The 20,005-nt window shown below is 53.6% G+C and overlaps 1 long non-coding RNA gene across 2 annotated transcripts; it reads left to right on the forward strand.

The window, feature by feature from the left end:
• The first annotated feature begins 1,384 nt into the window (after positions 1 to 1,384).
• Positions 1,385 to 16,196, forward strand: LOC106884817. 2 transcript variants are annotated; one of them, XR_001411296.1, is made up of 5 exons: positions 1,385 to 1,674; positions 4,252 to 4,407; positions 11,337 to 11,428; positions 12,891 to 13,130; positions 14,735 to 16,196. It is a non-coding gene; the product is annotated as an uncharacterized LOC106884817 (long non-coding RNA). The 2 variants fall into 2 exon arrangements; XR_001411297.1 differs by having other exon boundaries at positions 14,738 to 16,196.
• Positions 16,197 to 20,005: the final 3,809 nt, after the last annotated feature.

Below are 20,005 nucleotides of genomic sequence, written 5' to 3' on the forward strand. Positions count from 1 at the left end.
TCGGCAGTTCTCCAGCCTCTTTATTCTCTTTTAATCTCTCTCCCCCTCCCCACATCCCCCCCCACAGCTTTCCTTTTGGCATTCCTTTGGCATTAAAGCGTCCAATCATCACGGGGAGGAATCTTGGGGTTTCTTAAACTGTTGGATCCTGTTGAACATCCTTGTTAAACTTCACCCTTGCTGCTGCTGCGTGCGGGGAGCTTCCCACGCAGAGCAAAGTTGGGTCCCCAGCCCACCGGTTCTCCTCCACAGGCGGTGACGCGCGAGTCTCTGCACGCAGGAGGCGGTGAGGGGAGGCTGTTTGGGAGAACGTGGCTCTGAAGCAGTGACTCTTTGGTGAATCTGCAGAGACAAGTGCATTGGGTTTGGTGGTTAACCAGGAGAGAGCATGGTGTCTCCAGTCCCTGCTTTTAGAGAAAGCCCCCTAACCCTGCTCCTTGTCCTTGCTAGCCCTGGCTGGTGATGGGTGGGAGGAAAGAGTGGAGGAGGCGATCCTTCCCTGACCCTCTCCTTGGTGGTCCACTCTTCCTGCATGCACGTGTGAGAAGGGATGAAGTTGCCCAGGTTTTGTAGGAGATCTGTGTCCGTTATAGATGATACCTGCCTGAAGGACTAGAAGGCAGAGACTTTTTTGCTTCTTCCCTTCGCTTGGTGATTTTTTCCCAGTTTCTGGGAGTTTTTCTGGTTTGTTGTTGCAGATTTTTGGTTTGGGTTGGGTTTGGTTTTTTTCACATGTGGCTTCCAGGTCTATGCTACCCTTCTCCTTGGGGATCCATGTTCACTGCCCGGATGTCCTGGAGCAGGAGAGCCAGGATGATGCTGATACACAGCTGGGAAGAGCATTTGAACCTCAGGGTGTTGCATCCACCCACCTGCTCTGAGACCATTAAGACGGTATCTTCACAAGCTTCTGAGATGGGTTATATTGTCATAGGACAATATAGCTCTGTAATGTCCCAAGTATCTTCACAAGCTTCTGAGGTGGGTTACGCCAAGAACTCATAGGACAATATAGCTCTGTAATGTCCCAGAGATACCAGCACCTGTCGTGACTGGTGAGAGCAATAACTTTGCTCTCCATGTGCTGAGACCTCTTGTAGCTGGCAGGGACAGTTGTACCAACATGTGCTTGTGTCCTGCCTCCACCAGCTGTGAGGAGGAGGAGATCCTTGTTGTTAGGTTGTGCTGAGACATCAACGGGATCATTGGCTTAGGGAGGTTTAAGTGTTTGTTTTCTACTCCCAGTATCTGACTTTCCCAGGCCTGGCAGAGAGCAGGGAAGAGTCATCTGCAGGTCTGAGTTCAGATGGGTGGGAGCAGGGCTGTCACCCTGCGCCTCTACAGGATTGTTCTCACGCCCCATTTCCTTTGTGGACAGAAAGAAGAGTTATCAGGAGCCTGCACCTGCTTCCAGCTGAGGAGAGGAAATGCTTCTGGAGGTGACAGAGGATGGTTGGTCGTGTCTCAGGAGTCCAGGAAAGATCAGGCTCTGTTGGACTCCGCATGGTAGAGGCTGATACTGCGAGCTTGTGGTCAGGGTGGTTGGAAAAATCATTGCCATCAGCTGGAGAGGACTCAGAATTAAAGTCATCACCCTGATGATTTGTAGAACTGAGCTGCTGGTGTAACTGTGAGCTGCCCCAGGCCACAGAGGACATGTTCCCCAGCCCATAGGTAAGTAAAGGCTGTAGCTCCTCTCCTTGCACTGCCTGCTGCCTTGCTGCTCACAAGTGAGGAGCACCCCAGCTGCCCCCACTGCCCTTCTGGCTGCTTTTGGGCACAGCTGGGGCTCTTGGTTCCATCCCACAGCAGTGCTTTAGTCTTAGGAACCCCCAGGTCTGTCCTGGTTGTGTCCCAAAAGCCCAGCAGACCCAAAGGAGATACCCAGACAGCTAAGCTGCACAGCCTGAGAGAAGGGAGGGCAAATACATTTGAGTTAAGGGATGTTCATGTCAGCATGATGCATTAATAGGGAAATCGAGTTAAAGAACTTCATCAGGGATGTAAAGTGAGTTGGTGGAAGGCTGAAATTCTCCTAATGGGTACTCTCTCCTGTGTTTTCTACCCTCTTGTGAAGACAGGACATTCTGTTTTCAGACAGTACATTAACTTGGCACTAAGAGGCTTCCTAGAGGTGGGTGGGGAGGAAGAAGCCAGGAGATAGAGGGAAGCACTAGAGAGAGCAATGCTGAGAGATGCATCTCAGAGGGTTGTGCTGGATCTGAACTCCCCTGTGACTTTGGGCACATCAAGAGCCTGGACACTCCATTATGAGGTGGTGACTCAGCTCCGGACACCACAACCCCAGCCCTTCCCTAACACCAACATGTCCTTGGAGGCACCTTCCCACATGAGGTGCCAGGCAACAGCAGAACCAAGTGCCCCCCCTGGCACAGGGCACCCAGCAGCTCTACTTACCTTTGTGTAATAAGGTTAAATCACTGCCTCATTAGAGCCCTCAAATTAAGTCACCACCTTGCTGGATCAATACTATTTTCCATGATGCACTCGTGACACTAAGTCTGGGAGATGGATTGATGCTGGGAGGCTGAAGCGCTCCAGGGCAGCTGCAGTTACACCCAGTGCTGGGAAGAGTTTGTTATCAGGGGAAAAATAGCAAATTTCCATGGAGGGCAGAAGCTGACAGCAGAGGCAGGAGGTGTGATGGAATGGGGACATGAGGAGAGTGCCCATGTCTCTTGGCATCTCGTGGGGCTTGGTGTTGGACCCCATTTTAGACTATTACAGGGAGAGGGTCCTTGTCTGTGGGAAGCCTGTGGCGGTAATGGTCTCCTCCAGGGGTCTGCACTGGGAGCTTTGGCTAAAACGGGCTGTTGTCTCCTCTTCCCCAACTCCCCTTCCCTTTGAGCAAGGTCTGGGAGAGGAAGGGTTAAAGGAGCAGCTCTCATGGGGTTATCACAACGGCACACAGATGCCCAGGACTACCTGATGCTGTACTGACTCTTCTACCCAGGAGACACAGCCTTCCCACCCCAGCAGCCACCATCAGAGGCTCCCACTGTCCACGGGAGCTGCCACCACACACTGGCTGGTGCTTGACCAAAGGGCCCTCCAGCTGCCTTGAGCCCTCTGGAAAGATGTGAACTGGTGTCTACCAGGTTACTGTGGCTCAGCTGGGGACTTGGCCCAAATGAGGAATTCCTGGGGCTGAGTTTGAGGTGAATTGTGGGGCAGTTTGGGATCCTGGGTGCCAGATCAATGCGCTCTGAGCTGCAGCAAAGCCAGAAAAAGTTAGTGACCAGAGTGAATCTTGGTAGCCCCAGATCCCAAACCTGGGATGTTTGCACTTTGGCCAGCACAGGGAGGTTTGGAGTGGACATCTCTGCCCTTTCCAGGGATGTGGTGTGGATCAGAGACCACCCACCTCATTCCAGCCACCCACCCTGCTCCAGATGCCAGGGCTAAGGTCACTACTGCATCTCTCCCCCCCACCTCCCTCACCCAATGCCTTTCCCCCCTCCCTCACAGCTCTGCCCCCGGGACCACTAAGCACAGGATCCCCCAGCACTGGGTGCTTGTTCAGCTGGCTGGGAGGAGCAGGCAGGACAGCTGGGTGGGCGGTGAAGAGCAGGGGCTACAACCCCCTTCCTGCTGCTGCAGCTGAACACCATACCAAGACCAGTTGGGTGGCTGGACTGGGTGGGTTTAACCCTTCCAGGACAAGCCTAGCTCTGTTGAACTTCTCTGTGCAAAATCAGAGCTTTCTGCAGAGCCAGCACTTCGCAGCCCCCTTACTGGGAGCATTGGGGTGGGATTCAAAGGAACAATTGGAGCCCTAAAAGCATTCCTCACCCCACAGACCCAAACACCTTGTGTGCCCCCGTGGGTGCCCACATTGCTGCCAAACCAGAGCTCCTGGGTGCTGGCTGTAGTTTCTTTCTAAACCTGTAACAGCACAATTTATTTGAGATACTTGGCATCAAAAATGGGATTAATCCCTCTCCAGGCATGCCCAGAGGTGACCTGGTGGCTGTCACAGCCTTGTCTTTGGGCAGAGGCGGAGGAGTGGGCACCGAGGCAGCAGGTTGCTGCCCACCCCAAGGCATGAGAGGGGGTGAGTGGGTGCATCTGAATAAAATACTAAGGCAACAGAAGGAGGGCAGAGCTGGTAAAAATGTCCAGAGCATCTGTGGCAATGTGGGCAATGAGGTGACGCCGCAAGTGGCTGTCACTTATTTTGAGGCTTATTGTCTCTAGTTTGCTTAAGAAACCTTGTTCTTTCTGTCCCAGGAGCCCTCTTAGGAGTTGAAGCATTTCTGCAACCCAAATGTCTCCTCTGATCTGGCTCCAGCAGGGACACAGAAGCGAGTGCAGGGAGCAGAATGGGACCCGGTGTGAGGAGGGGGAGCTGCTGGCCTCCGTGGGCTGAAAACATCTGATTTAAAGGTGAGAGGAAGGAAGAAACTTTCATGTTTTCTGGCTCATGCAGTGAGTGGTTCATGAACTGATCCTCGCCCTGGGGAGCTCATCCCTGGCCTGGAGAGTGGGGAGAGGGCACACAGCTCGTGTTGGTGCTGCCAGGGTGGCGGGTTTGTCCCCACGGAGGCAGAGCTGAGCTCTTTGTTCATCCCTGCCCTGCTACGAAGCAAGAGAAAAACGCTCCTGCCGAGCACAGCCAGAAATAACCCAGGCCTCCAGCAGCCAAAAAGCTTCCAAGGGGGAATTTTAAAGTGCTGGGAATTTGGCCTCTCAGCCTGTGCTTGGGGCTCCTCTGCCATCTCCTAATGTCCCAGGCAGGGAAAGGCAGATCCTGAACACAGCCCAGCTCCTGATGTCCTGGAACCAGCATCTCAACAGGGAGCAGTTCACTCCTGGCTCACCCTAAGACCTGCTCTGCTCCTGTTTCCACCCCACACTTTTGCAGCACCACTATCACCATCAGAGCTCCTGCCTTGAAAGGACACTGGTGATGAACAGCACTTCCCCAAGGGATGTTCTTCAGGGGTTGTGATGCCCCAACATCCCTCAAGAGCCCTTCACTTTGCTGCATCGCTGGCTCAGGACACTCCTGAGCTGAGGCCACCTTGCAGTGACAGCTCTGCTGCTGGTGAGGACAGAATTTGGGTATCTGTAAGGGGAATATAATAAGGACAAATAAGCTTGAGCAGTCCCATTGCCCACGGAAGAGAGGAGTTGGGGACAGTTAAAAACAGGCCTTCCCCTGTCTCTGAAAAGGACAGCAGATTCCAGATGGGATTTGAGTCACACCGTGACAAAAATGGTCTCTCTGTGGCACATGTCAGAGGCTGCAGGGAAGATCAATGTTGCTTCATTGCTCTGCCCCCCCGGTTTGTTCACCCACAGGGATCTCCTGTCCAGGTTTTCTATATGTCAGCATCTTCTCACCACCCCAGAGCAAGGGCATTGCATGGCAGATGCTCGGCGGAGGAGGTGACACCTCGTTATGCAGCAACAGCTCTGCTCCAGCTCCTGGGGCAGCTCCTTCCCTTTGCTCGGGGATGTAACCCAGTGCATTGCTTGGATCCCAGCATCCACAGGCTGCAACCCTTGGAAACCTCCCGCACCCCTGATCTGTCCCTCCACACCCCAAGCTGTCCCTCTGGTGCAGGACACCAAACCAGAAGGAACCAAGTGGTCTGAGCACATGCAGGAGGTCACTGAAGACATGCCGGCTTTGCAAAACAGATCCCATGATGGATATAGGATTGTTTGTTTATTTTAGGTTTTATAGGGGGCATTTTCCCTTGCCAGGAGCTGGAGAATAGAGGACCCGGGTACCATCTGCCCAGGGGACTGGTGAATCATCCTATTTTCCAGTTAACCGCACTTGTTTGCTTTGGGAGATCTCCAAGTTAAGGGGGAAGAAAAAGAAAACCCAACCCATGGATCTTTTCCCACACAATAAGAAAAATGCCTTTTTTTTCTTTTTTTTTCTTTTTTTTTTTTACAAAAGCCAGTGTCAACTCTGCTTTTACTTAGCAGTGGGCTGGGTAAAAATAGACAGTGAAGTCATGACGCCTTCAGAAGAAGAACCAGGTATGGCCTGGGGGAGAGGGACATGAAGCCATCGTGATGGGGACAGGCAGGGGTTTTGTCCCAGGACCATGCTGGGACAAGGAGAGCTGCTCACCCCCCATGCCTTGTGATTTCCCCAGCACGTTGCTGGGAGAAGCAGGAGGCTCTTTGGTGGATGCACTGGAGTTCAAGCTGCCGTTCGCGTGATGCGAATGGGACTGTGGCCCAGCAAACACCAGGAGATCCGCTCTTCCCAAAGCCGAGACATTCGGAGCTTGAGGCACACTGGAAGGCAGGGTAGGGAAGGGAAACCAAGAGGTTGTGCTCTTGCTTTCTGCAGGACCATATTGCTGCAGCCTCTGCTCTTATGTTTCTGCTCAGATCTGGCTTTTTCTTCTGTTTTATTGCCGTGCCAGGCTGCGAGCACGCTGGGCTGCTTGGAAGGAGCGCGCATCTGTGGGACTTTGATGTCTTCTGCTCATGGCAGGGACCTTGGAAGCCACCTGGAGCACCAGGAGGTGCAGCTGATGCCCGTATCTCTCCATTCTGCTGATGGGAGGCTCCTGTGGCAGGGCCTTCATGAGGCTTTTTGTGCAGGGTCGGGACATGTCCTCAGCCAGATTCTGTGCTGGAGTGGCTGCAGGTGAAGATCCTGTGGACAGAGTCTCTGTAGCATTTCTGCATCACAGGAGAAATCAAGGATATGAGGGCAACTTTGCAGTCCCCCCCAAGGGAATGTGAAAGCCCAGGGAAATGGTGAATCCCTCCTGCAGGGCTGGCCATGTCAGGTGTGTCTTGGTTGAGTGCTGAAGAAGACCACAAATATCTGGTTGTCCTCAGCCCTTGTTGCAGTGGGACTCTGTGGTGTCCCCTTCATCCCACAGCTTTAGTTCTCCTGCCAAAGCCACAGCTACCACATTGGTTTTGTAGCCTTGCAACCAAGCACCAACTTAGGTCACAACTGAAACGAATTTGGCAGGGCTCAGCATGCTCTTCCATGGGTATTTCTTTACATGCTTGGAAACACCATGGTGGCTGCAAGGAGACGCCAATTTTACGTAGCACAAGGATGCTGCACAGCAGGGGCAATGTGCTCTGCCAGAACTGGGGGAGCCAGAACTTCAGATTTTTAATTTTCAGGATACAAGGTGAGGGTTTTTTTGCTCTTCTACTTAAACAAATCAAAACTTCCAAGGGAAAAATAAGCCCTGTGGAAACTTCAGCCTCGCCCGCAAGGAAGGAACCTTCTATCAACAAGAAAATTCACATGGTGGGGAAAAAAAACCACGTCCTTTTCTGCTCAGCGGCGAATGCTGCCACCCGCTCCTGGCCGCTGAGCCGTGGTTTCTCTGCAGCAGGAGGCTGGAGAGGCGCGAGGGGAATATCTGCATTTCTCCCCGATCACTCACTGGAACTAGCATTATCGCCGGAACAATGGGCTCAGCCTGGGCCTGCTTTGCCAACGCGGTTTCGCTGCAGCGCTCGCTCCCGGATTTATTTTTGTCCGGGCTTGGAGCGGGGTGCGGAGATCAGGTGACGGTGCCCAAGGAGCTCTTGGCATCGCCTGTCCTGTTGCTGTGTGTGCACATGTCCACGGGAGTAATGAGCAGGCAGGGATGATGGAGGCACGTGGGGTGGCTGCGCTCTCGTTACTGGGTCCTTATCTCTTGGCTGAGCTCAGTCTGGTGACCAGCTCGTGGGAGAAGGGATGCTCTCTCACCAGGTGGGGACCCCTCATGCTCCCACTTGACCTGGCTTTTTGTAGCTTTGCAGTGCAGTCTGAGGAATCAAAACTAGTGCTTTGGCACTGGGATTAGGACCTGGAAACCAGTTTCTGATTTGGTAATGGCTTCACGTTGCGCCAGGGGAAGTTAAGGTTGGATATTAGGAAACATTTCTTTACTGAAAGGGTTATCCAGCATTGGAATGGGCTGCCCAGGGAGGTGGTGGAGTCACCATCCCTGGAGGTATTTAAGAAACGTGTAGACATGGTTCTTCAGGGCATGCTCTAGTGCCCAAGATTACTGGTTTGTGGTGGGGTGCTGTGTGGGTGGGTGATGGTTTTTGGTTTGGTGGTTGTTGTGTGTTTAGGTGGTGGTTTGTGTTTTTTGTGGGGTTTTTTTGTTTGTTTTTTTGGGTTTTTTGGTGTTTTTTTTTTTGTGGTTGGACTCGATGATCTCTGAGGTCCCTTCCAACCACTACGATTCTGTGAATTGGGTCATGGGTATTAAGGGATGTGACCAAGGTGACACACAAAAGACTGTGGCAGAGCCAGAGAAGCCCAGGCATTCCCGGATGCAATGTCTCCATCTCTGAGCTTGCCCCTCAGCAGTCATGGACGTGACGGTGAATACTGAGGGTCTCTGGGGCACATCAAGGAAACTTGGGCTTCTTGGTGAGTCCAGCAAGCACTGAGTCACAGGGGCTTGGGGCAGAAGCTGGTTTCGTGGTCCTGCCCAGTCTGAGGGATACTGGGATGGGGTATTTTCCCCCTGCTCCCTCCCGCTGCTGCGGGGATGTGGTGCGTTCCCAGTGCACGGTGGTTGGCTGTGCCACACAGACCAGCCTTCAGAGCTGAACCTTCCAGCCTTTGCTATATATCAACCTAAAATCTAGATCACACCATGTAACATGTTCAAGGCCTACCCCAGGGCCATCTACCTGGGGGATGAACCAATCCCAGACTTGACACAGTCCCGAGCAGGGATTTTTGGAGCCTTCTTCCTCCTGACCCCCCCAAAATATCTTCTTCCAAAAGGACCCCGTGAAGCTGCTACAGCGAAGAGCCAACCTCAGGCTGTGGCATCTGCGATGCTCTAAGTGAAAACATCCCCCAGCAGTATGGCTTGGGCTCGGCTCCCCACAAGTGACGTGGAGGCACCCACGGAGGTTCAGGGACACCCCACTGGCTGCCACCATCCTTGGCTGCACAGGAACACCTTGTGCACCAGAAAGCATCCCGGCTCCATCCCCGGCCTCAGCAGAGCCCCTTCTTGGAAGGTTCACCCCCTGCTTTCTCCATCAGCTGGAAACAATCTGCATCACTGGAGGTTTTTATTTCCCAGGAGGCTGTGAAGAGAGAGGAGCCTGGAGTTAATCAAAGTCCAGGGAGTGCACAGGAGTGGCCGTGGCTGGAGGAAGCTCACAGGCTTCTGCGCTGGAGAGGAGCAGAGCTGCTGGGATCTGGGAAGATGGGGTGTGGGGAGGGCTGGGGGTTTGTTCAGCACGTGGTACTGTAGGACCATGAAGAACAAGACCTTAATTATTCAGGTGTGGGATGAGGAGAGGGACCGGGGTGCTGTGCCGCAGCTGGTGGCCCAGACCATGCTAGAGATGTGTAGCATCACTTGATAGGCACGAGGGGCCCAGACCCCTGTCTTGTGACTCCACACACGGGTCCAGCCTGACTTCAAAGGGAGCCAAGTGCTCCGTGGTGGAGGCTGGGGCTCACCCTGACCCCTGGAGTATTCAAGCTGTGGTCTGCGAGCAGCGCATTGTGAACGTCACCCTCCCTGGGTCAGCCCATCCTGCGAAGAATCCCCTTTTATCTAAATCCCAGCACATGATGCCGGAGTGGAAGGAGCCTACCCTGCCCCAGCAGGTCACTTCAGGCTTGGCTGAGCTTCTTTCCTCTTGAGGGGATGCTTGCCAGCATCTCGGAAATGGCACCAGTGTGATCTGCAGCCCGGGCACAGCTGAGGACCTGCTCTCTGCAGCTCGGAGCAGCAAAATTCCCTCTTGCAGCGGGAGGATGAGGATGGACGGTGTGGAAGCAGCTCCCTCTGCCAGCCCAGTGCCATCCTGGTACCCGCTCCCACGTCAGGAACTCGTGACTGAGTTCTCCTGAGCAGCAGGGACATGGTGACAATCCCAGCCTCGCCTGCTGCTCCCTGTGGTTTCTGTGGCTCGTTGTCACGTGTACAACAGATGATTTTATGTTGATGCTGGGCCTCCGGGGATCGCGTTGTGGCTTGTGGCATATGGAAATGTATGGAGCCCTCTGGCAACAGTTGCGTTGAGTCTAACACACAGCCCTAAGGGACTGACCCTGCCGGTGCCTCCCAGCTGTGTTTTTCCCTGGATCACCGTGTTTGGATATCTCTGATGTTGAGATCAAAGAGCCTGTGTTCATCCACAGGGCTGGAAGCAGCCGGTGGAAGGGATGCAGGCACGAAGTACCGTCCTCTTCTGCGCTCTCAGCACAACCCTCACCTCGCTGGGTGGGGAACGGACACAAACCCACACAGGAAAGTAAAATTGTGGGTATCGCTCATCACTTTTCACTTGGGGAAGATTCCCCGACTGCTCTGCTGGATGAAATCCTGCAGATATTTAATGCTGAACCAACCATTCATCCACAGGGCTGGAAGGGATGCAGGCACGAAGTACCGTCCTCTTCTGCGCTCTCAGCACAACCCTCACCTCGCTGGGTGGGGAACGGACACAAACCCACACAGGAAAGTAAAATTGTGGGTATCGCTCATCACTTTTCACTTGGGGAAGATTCCCTAACTGTTCTGCTGGATGAAATCCTGCAGATATTTAATGCTGAACCAAGGGAGCTGGCTGTGTCACACGTGAGGTGTGTCCAGGTAGGATTTATACTGGGGGCCGAGGCACCCCCCAGTCACTGGACTGTCACAGTCAAGGCAACGTGTCTTTCTGGGTGTATTAGGGGAAGTGTCAGGGCCCTTGCAGCCTAACACTGTAAAGCAGCCAAGAACTGACAGGCCAGGGCTTCTCCTCTCACCCTGCTGGTGTTGCACTAATTGCAGCTCTTCCTAATTAAAAATCAGTGATGTGGCTTTGACAACTGCAAGCCAGGTCCCCCAGGTGAGCCCAGGGCAGAGGCTGGGTGGTGATGAAGGATGTGGTCGTCCCTGAAGCCCAGCACACTCCCTGCTGAGCCATGGTTGGATGCCACAGAGGAGCCAATCATCCAGGAGAGTCCTCAAAAAGAGGAATAAAATCAGAGACAACCTTGGGGCTGCCAGGGAGTGCCCTGGACCCCCGAGTTGTTGTCCTGAGCTGGACTGAAATGCTCCCTGCCAGCTACAAAGCCTCTTTCCAGGTGGCAATGGTGACTCCTCTACACCGACACACGGCTCTGGGAGCCGGGGCTCTGCACGGAGGTAGCAAATCCCACGACAGATTCATGTGAGCTGGCAAAGCTCTGCCTCTCCCGGGGGAAAAGAGGGGCCAGCTCGCTGCCAGGCACTTAAAATAAGGCAAAGTAAAAGCTGGATGATCTTTAGAAGCACAGTTTCCTGTTGGCTTGCTGATCTAACAGCTTTTCTCCTTCCTTATTTCCATGTGACGACAACTCCGTTTTGGTGCAGGTATGTCTTCCCATGGGATAATAATCTCTCCGAGCAAGATCTTCCTGAGCGAAGCCGGGAGGAGCAGCCAGATGCCAGCGTGGATGTATGATGTAAGTGACTCTGGGGTGATTTCATTAAGAAGTGCTTGTGCTCTTACAGCATCGATACAAACTCACAGACAACAGGGAATTTTCACCCCAGGCACATCTTCAACCTGAGCACGTGTCAGGCTCTCCTGGGCTGGAGCAAATAACATCACTTAGACTTTTCATACCCGTGCGTGTCCTATTTTGAAATCCCTGGGCCAAGGGGGGGTTAATTATATGGCAGGAAGGACGCCAGTTAAGAGCTTGAGAGATTATGCTTTTGTCACCTGGAGAAGCAGGAAAAGAGCGTAGAGACATCAGCTTATATTGCTTTAGAGGCTGCTGGAGTGAGGTCTTGGGAGAGGGACAATGTTTTGGGAGAGCGTGACCTGCATGGTAGTTACTTCAGGGAGGGTCTAGAAGAGGCAGGACAAGCTAGTCTCTCTGCTGGGCATGGAGATCTTCCAGGTATCAGTGAGCAGGCTTTGGAAAGGGGCTTGAAGCCTTCAGGGTGGTGCATCTCCCTGGGGAGGGAGGATCACGCACAGCTCCTCTCCCTGGCCCACAGCTGAGGAGAGCTTGCAGATGGAAAGCTCGTGGCTGGGGCTGGTGGCTCTTGGCAGGCTAATAATACCTCTGGGAGAAGGTCAGGTGGGCAGCAGCAAGGGCAGCTCCCATTACATCCTGTCACAAGTCACCCTCTGCTGCCAGAGCCTCCAGAAATGTTTTGGGATGTCTTGGAGGGGACACCTTTGGGGTGTCTTGGTGCTTCAACTCCTCGTCCGTCAGCGGGATTCCAGGGGAGTCATCTGTGAGTTGTTATCCCCTCCGTGGTGTGGAACAATGCAATAAACCCCAGTCCCTGCTCTCCCATCCCTGCACTGCATCCTCCACCCCTGTCCCCTCATGGTGCCCTCCTTCCCCATCCCAGCAGCACCTGGCTGCTGCCGGGCAGGTCACCCTGCTGTCCCACCGCAGCAAATGTCCCAGCAGAGAGGGGTTTTTCTTGCTGAAAAGCTGCTTAGCAGCTTATGGAAACAATAAAAGTAGTATTATCTTCGATGGCGAGGCAGATGGTTTGGATGATTGGTTTGACTTTTAAGCTGGATTTGAGCTACAGATATTCTGATTTTTAACAATTTTGGGCTGGTCAGACTCCGGCGGAGTAATCCCCAGACTCCTGCTCCCTATAAATCCAGTTCTCTCTGCACAGGGGGCTGTGGGGTGGAGACCAACCCTGGAGGGGGAGCACACAGACACCCCCCACCTGGGCTGGAAACCACCTGATGCCATTGCCATAGCCTTCTGCTGCCACCTCAGCCTTGTCACCCCGACCTTGTGGGGACGATGCCCCTCTCTGCTCCCCTCCAACGTGGGCGGCAGCGCTCTGCAAACCCATCGCTGGCGGGAGCCCAGGCCTGAGCTTCTCTCCCCCCATCATTGTCTTTTTCGAAAGGATTTATTTAGCCTTTCTCCTAATTATCAGGAGCTGTGGACTTCCCCCTACCATCTGAGCTCTGTTACCAGCCCGCAGCGCTCCTCCTGCCGACACCGAGCGCCTGTTCTTGCCGTCGCCCCCACACCCGGCGTCGTTATGGTGCTGCCGTATGGAGGGCTCAGCCGGCGACGTCTCGCTCACCGGGGCATGGCCAGGGACCTTCTCCATCCCTCCTGCAGCAGGGACCCCCGGCCATGCAGGACAGTTGCCCCTGTGCCCGTGGGTTTGGTATGAAACAAGGCAAAAAAGGAGTTTGGGGATGAAATCCAGGTTCAGCCCCGTTGGGGTTGGGGAACGCTCCTCTGGAGAGCAGCTCCAGCCAAATAAAAGCCATCCCAGGGGTTTCACGGTGAACCCCAGTGCTGAGGGACATGCAGCACCCACCCAGGTGCAGAGCGGGGTCTCGAGTTATTAATTACCTGCCCAAGCTTCCCACCTGCCCCACCTGAGAAAAGCCGTCACACCCAGCCCTTCCTTTGTATTAGAATTGGTTTTATTTAGCAAATCTCCAAAGCATTAATAATAAAACTCCCATAAAACAAGGGTCATCTTTGTCTTTACACTGAATTTGTAAACCAGGCAAAAGAGGAAGACTTCTACAGAGGTCAAAGGTCACCCAAAACATCCCTTTAAGAGAAATAAACATCAGTTTTCTGATCCGATCGTGAGCAGAGGGAACAGGAGGGAGTGAAAGGGCTGGAGGATGCGGAGGGGGCTCTAGGTAGTTTGGTTCAGTCCTGCAGCCAGGCAAAATCATTTCGCTGCTGCACCAGGTCATGAAACACCAGGGAGAAAAAAAAAAATATGGAATTTTAAGGAATGGGGAGTGGTTTTGGGTCTGTTTGCAGGCGGCTGCAGGAAGGTGAGCCTGGAAAGGTGAGCGGTGGCTGAGCAGCCGGTGGGTACCGGGAAGGAGAAAGCAGGTGCTGGCAGAGGGATGGGAAGCTGTTTCTCCCTGGGATGTGAAGCTGTTTTTCCCTGGGATATGAAGGTGTTTTTCCCTGGGATATGAAGCTGTTTTTCCCTGGGATATGGAGCTGTTTTTCCCTGGGATACGAAGCTGTTTCCCCCGAGGCAGCCGGGAGGGCGAGCGGAGCCGTGGCCCTGGAGCTGCCGGTGGCTGCGATCTCGGTGCCCGCTCCCCAGCAGCCTTTTCCCTGCCGGTTCCCACCAGCCCTGGCGAAGCTCTGCCGGAGCTGCCAGGCTTATCTTTAGCTCTGTTCCCTCCCTCGCCCCCGCGCCCACCTCCTCGCCGCACCGCGTCCCCGGCCCCCACCAAAACATGCCGTTATATAAACCCTCGCAGCAACCATCTGGGGCTGAGTCAGCCACCAACCCAAACGGACAGCGAGCCCACCAAGTGGGGATGCCAGCCCCCGGATAACAAGCTTTAGGGGTCACCTCCCCTTTAACACCTCACCCCTGTCCCAGACCTCCACACGGGACTCTGGAAGGGGACAGGCGTGATGCTTGGGGTCATCAGGCGGCGCTAGCAAAGAGGAGAAGGCTTAATTACAAGCTAATGAGGTATTGCCAAAATAAACGTGCCAGCTGCAGGGGAAGAGGAGGGGAAGGGTGGGCTGTCTGGGGAAGGGGTGTTGATCTGCCAGCTCGGGCACAGCTCCTCTTCCCTCCCCATCCCCAGCCCTGATATCCCATCAGAAACCTTTCAGCTCATCTTCCCTTAGAGCAGCACCGCCGTGCCCAGTTTGATTCCAAATTTGTTCATTTGGGTGTTTGTTTTTCTTTCCCTAAAAATCCTGGGGTCAGGATGGGGGGTGGGGGTGGGGGGGCTCCTTCACCTCTTTTAAATCACTGTTTTTCTCCGGCAGCAGCTTCGTGGTGAGCGTTTGCGACCTGAACTTTGCAGCGTTGTGCTGATTCACGACGGCTTGTCACCGAAACTGCCTGAAACTGACAGAAAAAGGGACGCTGACTCATGTGTTTGCCTTCCCCAAGCGGGGAGAAATGTGAAAGGTGAACAAAGTATTTAACGGGTGATAATTACATTCGGTGCTGAAAAATTCAATCCATATTAATAAGCCGGTGTGTTATTACTAATAGAGGCCTTTTACAATTTAAAAAAAAAAATAAATAGTATTTAAGGTTTTTAACCTTGACAGTGACCTTTTAACAACAAGTGTAAGGAAACCCCTAATTTTGTCCCACTCACACTTATAAAGCTGTGTTAAGGAGAATCTCCAGCTGCTGCCTTCCCTGTATCCCCACGGGATGCTGGGGGACGATTCCCCGGCAGCATTCCCTGATGTGGCGGGATGAAACCCGGCGTGGGGTGGGGTGGGATGTGGCACGAGGAGCCAGAGAGCCAGCCTCTGGGTGGGAGAGATCTCGGTGTTATCATTCAGGGCAGAGGGAGGGGGAGAGAGGAGTCGGAGAGGGTCCACCTTAATGCCGGATGAAAAAGCAAATTGCTGGCAGGAGAGCAGAGATGCTGCTCCGTTACTATGGTTACCCCCAGAGACAACTGAGCATCCCTGGGTATCCTGCGGTACCCAAGCTGCTCCCGGCCAGCCGGAATGGTGCTGGGAGAATTCGGGTGGGCAAGGGAACAAATATGGAGGGGTTTGTAGGGTCTGAGCTTCTTGAAGCAGCCAAGAGAGAGGATGGGTCCAGGCTGGGTGGAGGAGCAGCGTTTCCAGAGGGGCCAGGGCAAAGTTCCTGCCTCCACCCCTCTGAGATGTGCATCACCTTAGCATGGCTGGGGAGGATTTGTCAGGAGCCAGATCAGTGTGGTGCCTTCCCTGCAGGATGTCCTGGTTCTGGTCAGTGGGACACAGCAAGTCCTGCCCTGGGACATGCAGCCAGGACGGGCAGCACAAGGTGCAAACCCATGGCATCTCCCTCCTGGTGGGAATCCAGAGCTCCCAGCCCCTCTGCCTGCCCTCTGCCTGATCAAGATGTATTGAGACCCTCAGATTTTGGTGTGTTTGAGCCAAACCCATCCAAGCCAAAAGACACCCTGCTTTTGGGGAGGCCAGAAAACTCTGCAGGGCACTGAGAGATGCCCCCATCCCCTGAAGCCAAAGAGAAAGAGGCAGGAAGGCAGTCAGCAAGGGTGTAATGATGAGTTTAAAGATGGTATTAGCATTTAAGGACATCTTGAGTCTTAAAAGTGGAGGTTGCCAGCTCAAAACCAGCCCCAACCTCAGCCCATCGGTAGCAATCCTACTGAAAACACCCTGCAAGGTGTAAGCAAGGTCCTTCCCCAGAAAAGCAGTCACTGCCTACCCATCCCCACTGCTCCCAGAACCACCACCCTTCAGTTTAACCCCAAAGATGCTGCTGCCTTCCCATCCCCACTGCTCCCAGACACCACCACCCTTCAGTTTAACCCCAAAGATGGGGGTGGTCGGAGTGGAAATAAAGCAAGGACCGAACGTCCTGGTAGCACATTCCCCGCGGTGCCATCCTCAGCTCTGCTCCCTGGGGATTCCTGCTACAAGCAGCCACCAGGAGAGGAATTCTGGAGGCAGTGGAAACCATCCCCGGGGGAGCTGCCGGCTCCTCAATCATTAAATGCTTCCACAAATGAAGCGATGGGTTTTGTAGCGCGAACTGCTGCGCGAGGAGTCACTGCCGGGCGGCAACGCGAGCCCTGGGAGAGGAGGCACAAGAGCTGTGGGAGCTGCTGCAGGGACCAGTGATTGTCCCCCGGGGAGATACCAGCAGGGCCCTGCACGAGCATCCCCTGCACTTTCCTTCCTGAGATCCAGCCCGTGTTTTGGAGGAGAGCAGGGAGGTTTTTTTTTCCCATCTCACCTCCCGTCTGCCTGTAACAGGCCATTACCTTCCCCAATAACCCCCTGCTCCTCTCCTCAGCAAGAGAAAAGCTTCCAGAAAAGCATCTGGTCCAGATTTAAAGGCATTAGGAGACAGAGATTGGTAGCTTGTTCTAATAGCTAATCATTATTAAAAGATCGCTCCTTATTTCCAAGACAGATTTGTCTGGCTTCAGCTTCCAGGAAGAGGTGGTTATTATGCCTTTCCCTGGTAGATTAAGTTACCTCTTTGTACCGGTGTATTCTCCCCATGACAAATGCTGTAATCAAGTCACCTCTCAGTCTCCCCCTTTGATAAATTAAACGGGCTGCACTCTTAAATCATGCTTAGCCCCGGCCCTATCTTTGGTGATTAGAGAGAGTGGCTGGCAGTGATTTTTTTTTTAATGAGTACAAAACTCCCTAATGGGGGAAGGGATGGAGCTGATGGGACCCAACTGACTGTCGTCGGTGGGTGGGAGCGATCAGTCACCGATCACCTGACCCGGATTCAGACCATCCAGAGAAAGGATGATGAATGATTTCTCCAGGTTATCTCGGTACACAAGCCCCACTCCCTGCCCCAGCCAGGTGCAAACACCAGGAGGAAAATCCAGGATGGCAAATCCAGGGGCTCCATGTCCACCAGCCCATTAACCTCTCCATAAATAGCATCCCACACACTCGCTCCGCTTTCCTTCAGCCGTGACATACCATTAAAGACATTTAAACTGTCACTTGGCCGTGGCACGGTGTCCCCTGAAGTCCCCGGAGGAGGCCATGCCCATAGGAAATAGATCCTTGTGGAGCCCAAGGGCGACCAAGGTCGCTCTGGGCAGATTTGTTGGGTCAGTCTCGGATGACTGGGCTCTTTCTGCCCGGGCTCCAGACACATTTTCCCATCTCCGGGCTCCCCGCATGGCTGAGCCGCAGCGATCCGCTCCCCTGGAGAAAACCCATCGGGGCAGCACAGCAGAGCCAACAGCACCCACACACAGGGCTGAGCGGGGAGGGGGGACCCTGCAGAGCCCCCCATCCCACCGAGCATCCCTGCAGCCCCTTCCCTGGCAGAGAGGAAAAATTCTCCTCTCCTGAAGGATAACAAGGAAAATCCAGGTGTGGGGTTTCTGCTCTTACCTCGAGGCAGCAGGGTGCACATTTGCTAAAAAGCTCCGAAAAACCATCTGTATTTGTCCCTTTGGCCCCCCCAGTCTTGCTCTCAGTTTGCTGCACATCTATCTTCTATGTGTGACAACTGACAGACTCGAAACCATGCCTGAGGTTTGCTACAGGCAGCCACTTCCCTATGATCTTTAAAATATACAGCATGACGCAAGATATTTTAAATAGATCAAAATACATTTATTACATATTTATATTATTTTCTCTAGTCTATTTATATCTTTTGGAGACTCTTATATATAATATATATAATATATTTAAAATAACATAAAATTGGCCAGTTTTTTGTCATCTGAAATACATTTTACAAATATATATATACATTGTCACATATATCTCAAATATATGTGCAATGAGACAGAGAAAACACCAGAGGTGGAAAAGGTACAGATACTTTTCATTGCGTCCATCAGCTTCTCTATCGCTGCTCCTCACCACCGCCCCAGCGAACCGACTCTGCCTTTCACCCCTGGGAAACCAGTGCTCCCAGTTGCCAACCTGCCCGTGTGAACTGGTGCCGGGTCTCGGTCCCCAAACCGTGTGGGGGCCAAGCCTGGGGGAGCACCGGGGTGTGTTTTTTTTGGAGGGGGATGGAGTAAAAGATGAAGCCCCCCAGGAGGGGGTAGCAGGAGAGATGTGCACAGCTGGTGGGTGCTGGGGCTCAGTGAGGTGACGGGTGGCATCGGGCTGGGCATTGTCCCACGTCCCCTCCTGGCCCTAAAGTGGTCGGATCCTGCCCTGTGCCAACCCCCCCCGTGGCAGCATCCCTGAATTGGGGGGGGTGGGAGAGCAGGGTCCAGCCAGAGCACCAGACCCAGCTGCCACACGCTCGTTTGGGTGTGCAAGAGAGAAATGGCGAGGGGGTGGGGGGGGGGACACAGAGGACTCTTTTGGTTGTCAGCACGAGAGGAAAGGAAAGAGCAGGAGGGTTTAAAAATAAACGTATTTGTTCTGCCTTATTAAAGATAGAAAAGGTGGCTCTGAATTCATCTTCCTACAAAAGGTTTGAAGGTCAAGCAGGCACCGAATCGCGAAAGGTTAAGCGCTAAGTGATTGTCCCAGCCCTAAAAGACTAAGTGCACTAAATTGGGTTATGAGAAGCTAAGGCTCGGCCCCACAGCTCCCGGCCCCGGGGACCCGCCGAGGGGGAGGACACCCCCCGTCTGCCAGGGGTGAGCAGAGGATGCTCTTTCCAGCCGGTGGTTTTGGGGCACAGGGATGCGGCTGCTTTCTGCTCTCACGGGTCCATCTTTTTGGGGTGAAACCAAGTGGGAGCAGCAGCGGGTCCAGTCCCTGGTCCCCGGTCCCCGGCCAGGGTGGCTGCTGCTGCCGGAGGCTGCCCTGAGCCCCGGGCACAGGGCAATCCCTACGGGATGCTGGCCAAGAGGATTAGAGGCTCTTTCCTTTCTCGGACTTCTGCCATCCTCCAAGGATCAAGAGTAACGCCGGAGTTAACTCCATGGATGGAGCAAACCTCAGCTCTGAGGAAATGGCTGGTTTTGGGGAGGACGTGTCCCCTCGCTCAGCTCCCAGCCCCTTCCCACCAGGATCCCGCTCCACCCCTGCCACGACCGACACCAAAACCCACACCCCGAGAGCATCCCTGTGCCTTCCCAGCCCCTCCGGGGGACCCAAACGCCGAACAAACACCACTTTTGGGCTCTTTTCTCCCCATCTTTGACAATTCATGTGGTTGAAACTGCGGCTGGGCAGCATTCCCAACGCTCCCTGACGGTAGGGAAAAAGACCAGTAGCTCAGAGCACTCACAGGTAGGCAAAAATAATATTTATACACTATGTACCAGCGTGGTCCATGGCCAGGACGAGGACTATACAGTATATATAGGACAACTCGCCAGGGCTAGATCCTCACTAGGGGGGTTCAGGGAAGGGGGTGCGTGAATGGGGGGGCTGGGGAGGGTGTGATCCCCCCCCCTCACTATGCACTCCCCAGCCCCATTCACATCCTCCTACGCAGCACTTTAAAAATACATCTGTATATATTATTCTATTCTCCCAGGTAACACTGTACAATCATAGAAGTTTCTTTAAAAGCAATAATTTACTTAAAGACATCTCTATTTCTCTTTCGTTTTTATACAAATATTTACTGTGATACATATATATAAAGAAATTAACCCT

This window comes from Calidris pugnax, unplaced genomic scaffold (assembly GCF_001431845.1).
Source record: "Calidris pugnax isolate Ruff unplaced genomic scaffold, ASM143184v1 scaffold17, whole genome shotgun sequence".
NCBI lineage: Eukaryota > Metazoa > Chordata > Aves > Charadriiformes > Scolopacidae > Calidris > Calidris pugnax.